Source organism: Peromyscus maniculatus, chromosome 20, assembly GCF_049852395.1.
Source record: "Peromyscus maniculatus bairdii isolate BWxNUB_F1_BW_parent chromosome 20, HU_Pman_BW_mat_3.1, whole genome shotgun sequence".
Taxonomy (NCBI): domain Eukaryota; kingdom Metazoa; phylum Chordata; class Mammalia; order Rodentia; family Cricetidae; genus Peromyscus; species Peromyscus maniculatus.
This window is the reverse complement of record NC_134871.1, coordinates 43,413,662-43,426,849: the sequence shown is the minus strand read 5'-3', so window position 1 is coordinate 43,426,849 and position 13,188 is coordinate 43,413,662. Positions and strand designations below refer to the sequence as shown.

At 58.1% G+C, this 13,188-nt stretch overlaps 1 protein-coding gene across 1 annotated transcript in view; it reads right to left on the bottom strand.

The window, feature by feature from the left end:
* The window catches only part of Ptp4a3 (protein tyrosine phosphatase 4A3), a 34,121-nt gene extending 22,131 nt beyond the window's left edge, over nt 1-11,990 (bottom strand). The window contains exon 1 of the mRNA XM_076556071.1: nt 11,930-11,990. The gene's annotated coding sequence lies outside the window, so the exon portion shown is untranslated. The remainder of the gene's footprint in view (nt 1-11,929) is intronic.
* Between the last annotated feature and the right edge of the window lie 1,198 nt (nt 11,991-13,188).

The window sequence follows — 13,188 nt, the reverse complement described above, 5'->3', positions numbered from 1 at the left end:
GGGACTTCAGAAGAGCCCAGCTCTCTCCCCTGAGGACAGGAAATGTTTGTCTAAGCATTTGAAAAAGCTGCAACACACTTGGATAAGGGAAGCAAGCCCCAGGGCTGGTAAATGAGCTCATTTGGACAGAACCAGTAGCAGACAGTGCTGGCTCCTGGGGGAGTTTGGCAGCTGAGCGTGCCTGGCTGAAGGACCCCACGCGCTGGGTTGGGGGAGGCGGCGGAGAGGAGACTTGGCCGGTCACCACCACATGTGCCAGTCACTGTCAACTCACAGAGGTCTTCACGGAGTCTACCCAACTCTGTAGCGGGGTAGGTATCTCCGGGATCGGCTCACTGGGGGACTGTTAGATGCACTCCAACAGGACAACGAGAGACACGCCATCCACACTTTTGCGATCAGAAGAGTGAAGGGTAGGAATCCATGGGGGGGGGGAGGACCCAGAAGGAGCAAAGGCAGCCTCGAGGGGCCACTGTGAGATACGAAAGAGAGCATCTACAGTGGACGTCGAGCATGGGTCACCACTCAGCTCTCAGAGTCACTATGGGCACCAACAGTCCTCGGGACTCCATCCAGGACTGTCGCAGAGTCCAGCACAAGATGAGGACACAGCTCCAGACAGTGGGGTGGGGCAGCCCGGGAAGGGGGACAGGTGAGATGCTAAGCCATCTGCCCTCCTGCGGCAGGCAGGGCAACCTGAAGTCTGGCAGCCCCATCTGTGGATCCTAGGCCTTCCATCTTCCTCAACACACCTCAGTCAGTCCGTGACCTCCTCTGCTCAGTCCTCCAGCTGCCCTCCCAACCCAGAAGGGATGCCCCAGAACCCGGGACTGGCCTCTGCCCTCTGCCCTCTGCCCTCTCATCACATAGCTCTCCTCTTTTGCACACGCCTTCCTGGCTGCATCTGCAAACTGCCTCCAGGACTTTGCACTGGCCTCGCGGCCCAGCGACCTCCTCAACACTTGAACCTCAGGTCTGTGGACTCTTGGGCGAACACCCGTCCATCAACATTACCTGACCTATGATCATCGCTCTTGCCTGTCTGTCCGTCCGTCTCCTCCCCGAGCGACAGCCCCACTGAGTGCTGTGTTGGTCTACCTGATTCTGAACGTTGCACCCAGCAGGTGTTCAATAGTTATACAAATGCAGGAAGTGCTCCAGTGCAGTCTAAGCAGGACAGGGACTACCACCCAGTACACACCAGACCTGGCCAGGACCTTGTGGCCAGTAACGTAGAAACGGAGTGCTGGCGGGCTTGTCCCTTCTCACCAAACCTCCCAGCTCCAGAGCCTTGAAACGAAGACAGGGACCATCAAAAGTTACCACTCGGGACCCCAAAGGACGCCCTCACCAAGACTACCCACAGTCCCCCCAGAAGACAGAACATGCCGAGAAAAAAAAAAAAAAAAAACCAGAATCACCTGTGTGTGGGAACACAAAGTAAGGAAGCCGAGTGCACAGGGCCGAGCAAACCAGGGTGTGCATGCAGCTGGCAGAACCCGGGCACCAACGCAAGACGGCAACATCTGACTTGGGGAACAGCAGGGACCGCACAGGTTTCCCAGGCACTCCCCCTTCCCTGACTGCCCGAGGCCTGTTCTTCCCTACTTGGGCTGTGAGCCTACAGCTGCTGCCAGCCCTAACGCTTAGAGAAGGGGGTTCCTGGCCTTTTCTATGACTGCCCGGGGACTCTTCAGCGGTATCTAGTCAGTGGGGGCTGGCACTGGCGGGCAACCAGCATTAACCAGTACTTTTGAGCCTAGTGTTTCCTACATGACAAAGGGGAGGTGAAGGTCAAGGGGCAGGTGGGCTTCTGTGCACGTCTATCCTGTGGCTGCCTCCCTCTGGAGACCCACCAGGGTCCCAAAGGATGCAGCCCCACCCTGGTAAGGAAAGACTTCCTGGACAATGTCTCCGGACCCCTCAGGAAGCACACTGGTCACAGACCTGCTGAGATGCTACTAAGGGACAGGAACCACACACACTCTGCAGACCTCCTTGGCCTGTATGGCCTGCTGTTCTCCATTGCTGTCCCTAGAGCCCTTGAGGACCAGGCTCTATCCTTCTACTGCCATGTTCATAAGGATGACATGGTATACCCTGTGGATTTTCTCAGCGTTGTCTTCTAGTCTTGCACACATGCCTAGGACCCCCCAAACTCTGTTCCCCCGGAACACCCCCTTCTTGGCAATCCAAGGGAGAAGTGGAGGGAAGGTCCCCTATCCTGTGGTATCAGTAAGGTATACCGGGAAAGCATCACAGCATCACAACCAGGCTGGGACAAGGTGAGGTCAGCCTTACCCTGGGCTCCAGACTCTCAGGCCAGAGCTAACACCTAGTCCACTGTGCTTGGTGCCCATGCTTCTTGGCCACACTTGGGGGTTGGCTGTGGTTTAAATACTCCAGCCCATTCCCCTGGGACTCCCACTCCATCTCAGATTCACTCAGTTATCTCGTGGGAAGGCAAGATGAATGGGCTGAGCCAGGGTTGACCCCACTCTCAGTCTGTCTGGCCTCATGGAGACAGCCGATCCTTTTCCAGTCTTGCCATGGTCTCTGAGGTGGGGTACTCTCAGCCCAGGGCTGTGTGAGACTGGATCACAGGACAGCGTGTCCCCAGTGTACACCGCAGATGCTTTGGACCTGCCAGTGGCCCTCCTGGGACAGTCAATGGCCACCATTGTGCCTCTATTCCCACCCAGACTGGCCCAGTCTCCAAGTTCTCACGTTCACTTCCTTCAGCACAGGACAGTCTCGGAGGATACTTGTCTGGGAAATCCCGGCACATCTAGGACTTTGGACAGGGTCTTAAGCCACAGCCTCCCGAACTGAGAAGGGAGGAAGGGGAGGGGAGAAACTGAGGATGAGGAGGCTGTACCGTGACCTCCCCATAGCTGGCTGGGGTAGGGATGTGTGACCCCCAGGGTCCACCCAACTCCCCAAGGCCGGAGGGAAGCCAGGACAGGCACATGGCTGCCAAGAACCCAGGCCACAGGTCCCACAGGGTTCGAGGTCCCTTCTGGGGCAGGGCAGGCCCAGCTGGCAGTGTCCGTGGGAACAGTCCCCAGACCCTGTCAGTCACACTTAGGCCAGCTAGCTACCGGACAGTGGAGCGGCCGCAAATGCCAGGGCATCTGGACATCCATGGCCTCTAAGGCAGAAGCCCAGGCTAATGAGATGATACGGTGATCTGAGGGGACTGAGGAACGGGCTAAAAGGGATCTGCAGGACCCAAAACACCAGGACCGGTACCATTTGTGCCTCCAGATCTGTCTGCTTCTCTTCCCTCTACCCTCAGCCCCATGTCTGAGAAGTCAACTTTTCCCTCCCAGGGGCCCCTACACTCCCAAGGCCACATCCTCTTCCTGTAAGCTCTCATCAGCTCCAGGGCCTCTACATCACTCCTCCACCCTACCCCCCCCAACCCACCCACCCCCCCAACCCACCCACCCCCAACCCACACCCACCCCCGCCATGCAGCCTCCACCTGGTGGTCCATGCAATGTTAAGATTCCCCACCAGTTCTCAAGACCCCACACACACATCACACACAGACCACCCTGGGCTGGAGCCCAAGTGGCTTTGCCTGTGTCCCGTAAGTCCTCCTCTGGGTGGGGGAGGGGTGGGTGGAGAAGGGACAGACAGATTGCCCCTGGATGACTGGCTCAACCCCACCCCAGCTCAAACACCCAGCTCCCAGCCCTGCCTAGCTTTGTCCTCCTGGCTCCCTGCCGCCGCCCGCCCGCACCCTCCCCTTGCTCTACCAGGGGACTCCACAGCACACAGACCCCAAGCCACTGGCTGTCCTCACAGGCCTGCAGGGGCCCCTGGGGACAGCCCTTCCGGTGACTTCCTGCCAGGGAGTCTGGGGGAGGGTAAATAAGCCCTCCAGATGGCTTCCTGCAACTGGGTAGTCGTGGGAACTTGCGGCTAGTGGGCGGAGACAGAGAGGCAGGGAAGGAAGGAGGCCAGCCTCGCATCAGCGGGGGCCTCCCCATGTCCCCAAACAGAGGCTTCACACCTCCTGACAGGGAAGGAAACCGAGGGCCTGGCAGTCAGTTGACAGCAGAGACCAGCAGCAGGGTCTCCAATGAGCTAATCGCACCCCCCCATCACTGAGAGAGCGAACAGGAGCCGCAGCTGTGCCGGGTTCCTCCCACACACACCTGGAGGCTGCCCTCTCGTCATAAACAAAGGGACCAAGAGCTGGGTCAGACCGCTCTGCAAGGGCATCCCAGCAGCCTGCCTTCCGCTATGCGCTGCCGCTCCCCAACTCTGCCACCTGCAGGAGGCCAGCCGCAGAGGGCAGCTTCCTGCCTGAGAAAACGGGGTGGAGTGGAGCGGGCTGGGAAGAGCAGCTACCCCCAGGTTATCCTGAGGATTAAAGAGGTGCCCTGGGCCGGGCGGCGGCGCACCCACGCCTTTGATCCCAGCACTCGGGAGGCAGAGGCAGGAGGATCTCTGTGAGTTCGAGGCCAGCTCAGGGGCGGCGGTGGCGGCGCACCCACGCCTTTGATCCCAGTACTCGGGAGGCAGAGGCAGGCGGATCTCTGTGAGTTCAAGGCCAGCCTGGTCTACAGAGCGAGATCCAGGACAGGCACCAAAACGACACGGAGAAACCCTGTCTCGAAAAACCAACAAAACAAACAAACAAAAAAACCAAAGAGGTGCCCTGGACTAGCGCCCACCACCAACCCAAAGGGCTTAGCCAAGACCTGTCCAAGTGATGTGGGCTGCACCCCACTAGCCCCTCCCTCCATACCATGATACCACCACCTCCCAGACGCCCACCTGGCTACCTGGCAAGGGGGAATACCCTTCCTGCCACACAACCTCTAGGTCATAGAGCCACGTGCTCCAAGAAGGTGATTCCTGTCCCTTGTAATCCTGCTCAGTGTGCGGGGGTCCCTCTAGGACAGGACCAGCCCTCTCTACTTTTCTACCCCCATGAAGCCAATGCAGCCAAACCAGGCCAGCTTCCAGGAGACCTGGGGAGGCAGAACAAGGCGAAGGCAGTAGCCTGTATCCCCATCCTCCATACAGCAGCCAGGACAGTGGCAATGGGGTGCTGTGGGCTCAGGGCCAGCAGATGGGACTGAAAGATTCACACAGTGCCCAAACGCACGTCCCTAGCTGACCAGGACATCCATTATAAATGGGGGGGGGGTGGAGTGGGGGGGTAGGGAAGCAGGCAATAAACAACAATCCTTCTAGACCCAGGGACCAGAGGCCCACGGTCAAGGCCATGGGAAAGTCCAAGTGCAATGCTGGCATCCTGTTCCTGTGGAGCTGAGCATTAAATGAAAGGCCAACATCCAAGGAGGCTCTTCCCTGGGCTGTTCACAACAAACGCGCCCAAATCTACAACCTGACCAGTGAATGGGCTTTATCGGTTGCCCTCTTCTGTGTGTGAGTCCTGGAGCGACTGCTGGTCCACACCAGCCCCACGAGCATCACCTGACAGAAAGGGAAATCGCAGCACCAGCGGACAGCACCTCCACAGCTCACTGAGAGCAGGGGGCGTGCCTGCCTGCAGACCACCCAGTTCAGTTGCAGCAGCCCGGCTCAGGTCAGGTAGCCAGGAAAACAGCCACCCAGGACGGCTCTGTTCTGACGCGCCACCAGTCTACGATGAGAGCCTGTGATCCACTCCAAGCTCCTATCTGCAAATACGAAAACTGAGGCCAGCAAGGGCAGGGGCGGGCCAAGATCCATCCAAGGTCAGTAATATTCAGGGCCATGCCTAGGTTCCCCAAGGCCAGCGGAGGGGGCAGGGACGTCACCGGGGAGAGACAGACAACTGGGAGTCCTGGGCACCTCTAAGCTCTACGCAGCATTTCCCAGCACATGTTGGGCCTCTGGGCAGCCAGCCAAAGGAAAGCTGACCCTGGAGGAGGGGCCTCGGTGCTGCCCTGACTGGGAGATTAGGGGGAACTGCTTGCCTTGGCAGAGTTTCAGGGCCAGTGGGCATTGCCAGAGAGGGCTGCCAGAAAGCAGAAGCATCGTCTCTGGGGCATAGGAAGCGGGGACCTGTAAGTGACACTGTGAGCCACTGCAGAAGCCACAATGGCTGGGGCAGGAGGCCTTGATCCGGGGTGGGTCAGGGGATCCTCCAAACACAGCTGAACTTCTTCTGGGAATTCTGAGCCACAGGAAGGCTCGCTCAGGCAGAGGGCAGTGGGAGCCCTGGTCCCATGGGAAGGGGACAGGACAGGCAGGCCCGCCTGCTCCAGTTGGCCTACCTCCTCTTCGGGGCCAGCCCTGGCTTGGAGTGTGTCTGGTAAACCCGGGGCCTTGGGAACAGGCTTCCACAGGATTCCACAGATCCCAGGAGGGGAAAGAGATAGAGAAGCTGGGAAAGAAGGTCCACAAGACACTACAGAGGAGAAACCGAGGCCCAACAGGAGCCTTCTAGCTCTTCCTGGGACTGTGTAGACCACGCAAACTAGGGAGAGAGGGAGGAGGCCTGCCTGGACACGCTGGGCCGGAGCCCCTGGACAGGGCCAGGTCGAGGCACAGGCAGAGACTACTGGGTCCTAGCAGGTACAAGGGGCTGAATGGGCCAGTGATCAGGGTCTGGAAGGTGGGTGAGGGTCCAGGTTCCCTAGTGGGTGGCCTTCAGGTGGGGACCTTACTGGACTTAATGAAGTGGTCATCTCTCATGCTACTCAGGCCTGAAGACAAGGAGACTGAGGCAGCCTGGTCAGCTAAACCAGGGGTACCCTGACCCCGATTTCCTAGTCAGACCTGTGCCAGCTTATCAGCCCTCCATCCATTTGAACCTTCTTCCAGCTCCCAAGGGCCTAAAGAAATCCGCTGCCCACAGATCAGGCTCCAGTCCACCAGCGCTACTCTAGGGCACTCTGTAGCTCTTGCTGTCCACCACTGATTCCAAGGAGAAACTGAGGAATGGAAACATAGTACTCTGAGGTCCAGGGAAACCAACCTCCCACCTGACACCACCTGTGGGGGGAGGTTAGGCCCCCTAGGGGTATGTACCTCAAACCATACAATCAATCAGGGATGCTTCTGATCCACAGCCAGCCATGGGTCTGGTCCAGCCTTGGATCGTCAGCACAAGAACAGGGACCCATAAGCTGATCCTCACCTGAAGGCCACCCACTAGGGAACCTGGACCCTCACCCACCTCCCAGACCCTGATCACTGGCCCATTCAGCCCCTTGTACCTGCTAGGACCCAGTAGTCTCTGCCTGTGCCTCAACCTGGCCCTGTCCAGGGGCTCCGGCCCAGCGTGTCCAGGCAGGCCTCCTCCCTCTCTCCCTAGTCTTCGTGGACTACACAGGCCCAGGAAGAGCAGGTAACAAAGGTGGGAACTGAGCAGAGTCGGGACAAAGAGCAGGGCAGCAGAAGAGGCCATGTCTAACTCAGGGCTGATTTCTGGAATATATTTTCCTAGACTCCTTCTGGTCCCAGTGGCAGAGGACAGCAATCCCTCACTGCAGTACCCCCAAAGGACACTCCCTTTAGAAGGGCAAACAGCAGTCTAGAAAGACTGGGTGGGTTACCCCACTGTGATGCTCGGGCCTGGAGGTAGGATCCCCCTTTCTAAACGCCCACCCCAAGCCTCACTTCACCCACACCAACACCCCCCCCAGATCTATACCGCCCCCCCCCCAGAGATCTAGGTCATGGGATCCAAAAGCCATCACTACCAGGAGCCTCAGGATATAACAGCCTTGCTGCGCCACGCCTCAGGCTCTGCAGCAGGTGAAGGATGGGTCCTTCTGTGGCGGGCATGACCCAGGACAGTGTCGCGAAGAGCCCAACGCCCTGTAGGCATTCCATACACTCTGGCTAACATAATCGCAGAAGCCGTTTTCCCGCTGCTTTGTAAAACAGGCTATCATTCCTGCCTCCCCCGATGAGAGTGGCCCAAGACATTCATGCTGACCCTGGGGGGAACGTGGCAGGAACGACCCTGTACACAATGGCTCACTAGAGTGGGAAAGTCAGAGCTCACAGGCAGCCCCCGGCTGGGCACCAGTAAACACCTGTCTCCTTAGCTGTGTCCAGCAGATCCTCAGTAGTCTCCAGACAAGTGTCAGGCCCCTGGCTCAACCCATCAGCTGAACAGTCGCTGTAACATGTGACTGAAGAGACACTGAAGTTCAGGCCCAAACTAGTCCAGCCAAGCTAGGGTCACCTGCCCCACCACCTCGGTCCCAACCCTGCTGGCCTTTACACTCCACACAGGGTACCTTTACCCTCCACCAGCACACCAGAGACAGCCACACCACGGACACCCACACTCAGCTAAGTCCATGGACAAGGACAACCAGGCTGCCTTCTGGGAATTCAACTGCCTGTTCCTGAGGTCCCCAACGAGACAACAACAACCCATGCCCTTCCGCTAACCCCTTCCCAGAAAGCAGCATAGTACCACAGTGGCAGGCCTGGTCTCCAGCCCTAGATGGCAATGTCCACATTCCTGCTCGACCGGCAGGATGCCCCAGACACATTCCTACGTTTCCAGGTCCTACAGAGCTGTAGGACAGGATAATAACCCCACAACCTGGGTAAAAGCATGGAGAAAAGATGTCCAAAGGGCCTTATGGTCACCACTACTGTCACCCTCCTTTACTGGCACCATCCCCGGCACCTGGCCATGCAGTGACAGAGACCTGAGCTTCCACACCAGGCGAGTCTGCTTGCTCTGGGCAAGGCAGAAGGGATCTACAGCAGCTGAGGCAGGATGGTGTGTGGTCTGCAGTAAAGACCACACAGCATCGTTCAGACTCTTCTAGCAGACTCCACATCTGGGACAGACATCTGTGAGGCACCAGGGCCTCTTGTGGGAGACAGGCAGGTGGGCATCGGGGAGCCTATGTGCTCTGAACTTCAGGGAAGGGTGGGGCTTCCCAGGGAAGATGACTGCATACACACACTGTCACCCCAGTGTCCCTTTCAAGGGTTCTGGGAAAAAAAGACCTGAGCGCTAATGCTCCCAGGCTGAGAGCTCCATGCCATATGAACACCAGGTGGCCAACAGAGCTACAGAGTCTCAGTTCTGTCATTACAGTGACATCAGAGACCCCTCCAGGCCACCACCTTTACTAGGCTAGCAGCCTGTTCCTTGTCTGATCTGTCCCTGGCCTAACAGCCTTGTCCCAGCTCAAAAGGATTATGGTGAGGTTTTGGCATTTGCTGGCCTGAGGCACCCCTTGATAGGAGACACACAACTTCTACCAGGTGAACGCCTATGGAGTCTTCAGAACCCCACCGCCCCATTCTCTCCCTCAGACCCTCAACTGTGCTTCATCACCCTATTCACGGTGGTAATAACATAGCTGGGGGCCGCATTGGTGGTGGCCCCAGGGACCATTAGCAGTTCCCTCTATGTCCCACCCCCTGCAGGGCCAGCCTGTCCAATTGAGGGATACAGGGCAGGCTCTTTACACGTACCCTGCCAACCTAAGACCAGCCCAGTCCTGTAAAGACCAGGTCTGTAAAGACCCACCAGAGTACCACACCACACCACAGCCCGGTCCCAAATGCAAGACCTCTTGATCCCAGAGGAGGTGCTGAGTGGCACCCAGTGATTGATCCTTGCACCCATCCTCCCAGCAAACATATATTGCTACCCCAGTTTTACAGGAGCCAAAACTTCGGGTCTAGATCAGTCAGAAACTAGGAAGCCAAGGCAAGCAGTGGTGCATGCCTTTAGTCCCAGCACTCAAGAGGCGGAGGCAGGCAGATCTCTGTGAGTTCAAGACTAGCCTGGTTAACAGAGTGAGTTCCAGGACAGCCAGGGCTACACTGAGAAACTTTGTCTAAAAAGAAAGAAAGAAAGAAAGAAAGAAAGAAAGAAAGAAAGAAAGAAAGAAAGAAAGAAAGAAAGAAAGAAAGAAAGAAAGAAAGAAAGAAAGAAAAGAAAGCAATTAAGAAGTCAGCTCTGGGCTGGGCCCAGCCTCACACAGCTACACATGTAGATGCTACAGAAGCCACTGTGGGCAGGGAACATACAGGGACCAGAGGAGCAGAACAGTAAAGGTGGCTAGGGTGGAGTGGGTGGGCTGGGATAGCTTCTTAGAGAGGTGACCTCACAAGCCACAGGTGAGACGGGCAGCCCAGTGCAGCGTAGTGAGAACCACAGCACACCATCCCATCACCGCTATCAGGTTCAGCTCTTCAGAAGCAAGGCCAGGCCAGAGGCATGGGGAAATAATCACTGCTTGCCAGCTCCACTCCCAGCAGCTCCCGGCTCTGTCCCTGGACAGACGCCCACGGGACACGACTTCACCTTCCTAGTGCATCTCACCATCACCCCTGGGCCTCAGGAGGCTTGTGCCACCCCTGAGGCCAGCTCTGGGCACCACGGCAGTGAGGTCAGGCAGGCAACTTGGCAGCACTCACACCCCAGGAACGAGCCAAGAGTCTGAGTCAGGGAGTGCCAGCTTCCCCTGGCCAGAGGTCCTCCTGTCGTGTCCAGCCCCACCGCCACCCAGGCTGCCTGCGGGTCGGAGGAAGAGACCCTCTGCCACACCAACCACACAGGCTGGCCACCCTCAGCCAAGCCCTGTGCTGGCAGGAGACACCGGGGAAAGTCCTCCCCAGTTGGTGGGGAAGAAGGTCCTGGTGGGCTCCTGTTTCAACATCTACTAATGACCATCTGTCCAAACTACTTACTTCAGCCCTATCCATCAGCCACCAGGGTCCTGAGGCTACCACCCGTACCTCCAAGTCAAGCACCAGGCCTGACCAAGTGAGGAGGCCTAACAAACATCTTGGAGTGGCCAGTTCCTTCTTGAGGGGACATTTAGGAACATTCCCATGTCATCAGGAGCAGCCTCCCATTCACTCCAAGAGTGCAGGGGCAGGCAGAAGAGGCCCCCAAGGCCTGCCTCAGTGCAAGCCACAGGATCCACGTGTTGTCCACACTCTCCTCATTGCAGCCCACCAGGTAGAAGGGCAAGGCTCTGAGAAGGCCCACAGTCTTCCGGGTGACACCTGAGTCCACTCCTCCAGTGCCTGCCTCATCTGGGAAGCCCGGTTAATAATCTTGTGGGAGGATTTGAGGCCACAGGAACGGTGTGCAATGCAATGACGTCCACCTAGTCAGCACCATGAAAGGAGTCCACACTACACTGAGTCCTCAGCACCAAGACTCTAGGAAGTTTCCTCCAGAGCATGCAGCCAAAGAGAGGTGCACCACTTAGCCAGGGGACACAGTACACTGTGACAACCGGCCTGGAACCCACTCTGCCCCTCAAGGACGGGGTCAGAAGGATGGTCACACTACCTGCCTTGGGGATAAGCATGCCACCCAGTCCATGCTTGCAGCTCCCTGCCAGGAGACCTCGGGTTCATCAGGAGTCACCTGCTTAACCCGGTTGCACCTGGACAGGCTGCAGCAACACCCCTGCTCCTGCTGCAGCACCCATGGATAATGAAGCGCTGTCCCACCTGGCCTGGCCCAGCATGCCTGAATCAGAATTCGGTTCCCTAGGGACCCAAGACCTGGTGCCCAGCTTCCAAGGGTGACCCACTGACATCCACGCGGGAGGCAGAGAAGGCTATGTAGTCCTATGTCCCAAGCTATGCAGAGAAGGAAACGAAGGGGAGCCCAATCCTGGATAGGGACCTTGGGGAAGATGAAAACCGGGCAGATGTTGGGAGAATCTCTTGCACCCCTAGAAATAGGAGCAGAGTCACCCCCTTCCACCCATGCAAGTCTGGGCGACACACCGAGGAAACAGCTGGCTATGTCCCCACGCCTGGCCTCCCTGCGGCTCCAGCCCTGCACGTGGCAGCCACCAGCCGGGTTCATGCAGGGGCGGCAGCGGGGTGCGGCCCCCGCCTGGAGCAAGCACACAGGCCGGCGCGCGCTCCCGCCGGCGCGGCCCCGAGGCGGCGCCCCCGCCGACGGCCCCCTGCGCGCCCCCGCCCGAGCGGCGCGGTGGAGACTGACCTGGCGGTCCGGGCGCCGGCGCCGGCACGACGCGGAGGGCTCGGCACGCGCGCGCGCACTGGGGCGCGGCCTCGGCGCCGTCAGGACGTGCGCGCGCGCACTGGGGCGCGGCCTCGGCGTCGCCGTCTCGGGGCGCGCACCGGGTCACGTGGGGGCACGGCCCAATGGGAGCGCCCCTGTGCACGCTGTCACAGGCGCGCGCGCCTCCACCAGGCCTGGGGGCACCCACTAGGGATCCACCGGGTTCACTGCGCGTACCCTGATACCGAGGCAACCCGGGCCAGAGAGGTTCCTCGGAACTTCTAGAGCCCTCTGCTTTCCCACAGGCCTCGTAAAGCAAAGTCCCTCGCCCAAGGAAAAGTTGGCTGGTGCACGGGCCAGCAGGCAACAGCCATCAAGCCTGGGGACCTAGGATCAGGTCGAGTTTGAGACCCCTTGTGCTAAGCGGATTCTGGAGGTAGGGCGCCTCCGAGAACTGGCTTGGAGACTAGACCCCTTGCCCTGATTGTCCCCTGCCACTGTGCTAAATGTCATGCCCACCCTATGGAACCTCCAAGATGCCCATTCATCCACTCTTCCTCGGTGGCAGGAGAGACACCAGAAAGTTAAAGTGAGGACCCTCAGTGCAACATCCTGCAAGGACACCATAACACTAGTGAAGGACAGGAACCCCACCTTGTCCCTAGGCCTCCTAACCGGGTCCTTAGCTGCTGTCACCTCACCCTCTCCAAAAGCTCTTCCCCAAATAGATCAGTTGCCTTCACATCTCAAGGTGCTCTCTATGTGGTGTATTTCATCAAAGATCCACGGAGCTGTGAAGGCAAATGGGGCATATCCCAGTCTGAGGTCCTAGGAGAAGCCATGCCCCCAGCTCTTCTGTGAATTCAGTACCTCTTTCAGCAGCTCACGGACCATCTCCTCATGGGACTGTGTCTTTGAGTTGCTAGGTGTGTTGTTTTTATTTTTGTTTTTTTCAAGACGGGGTTTCTCTGTGTAGCCTTGGCCGTCCTGCAACTGACTCTGTAGACCAGGCTGGCCTCAAACTCATAGAAATCCATCTGCCTCTGCTGGGATTAAAGGTGTGAGCCGCCACCGCCCAGCAAGTTACTGATTTTTAAAACTTACCCTCACCTGTACAGCACCCACCTCCTTACTTTTCCCATACTCTCTCCTTCCTCTCCTACCTAAAGCCTCAGGTATTTTATCTCAGGACTTCTGCTGGGGATGATGGGTTTGCCTTCCATTCGGCCTCTGGAAGC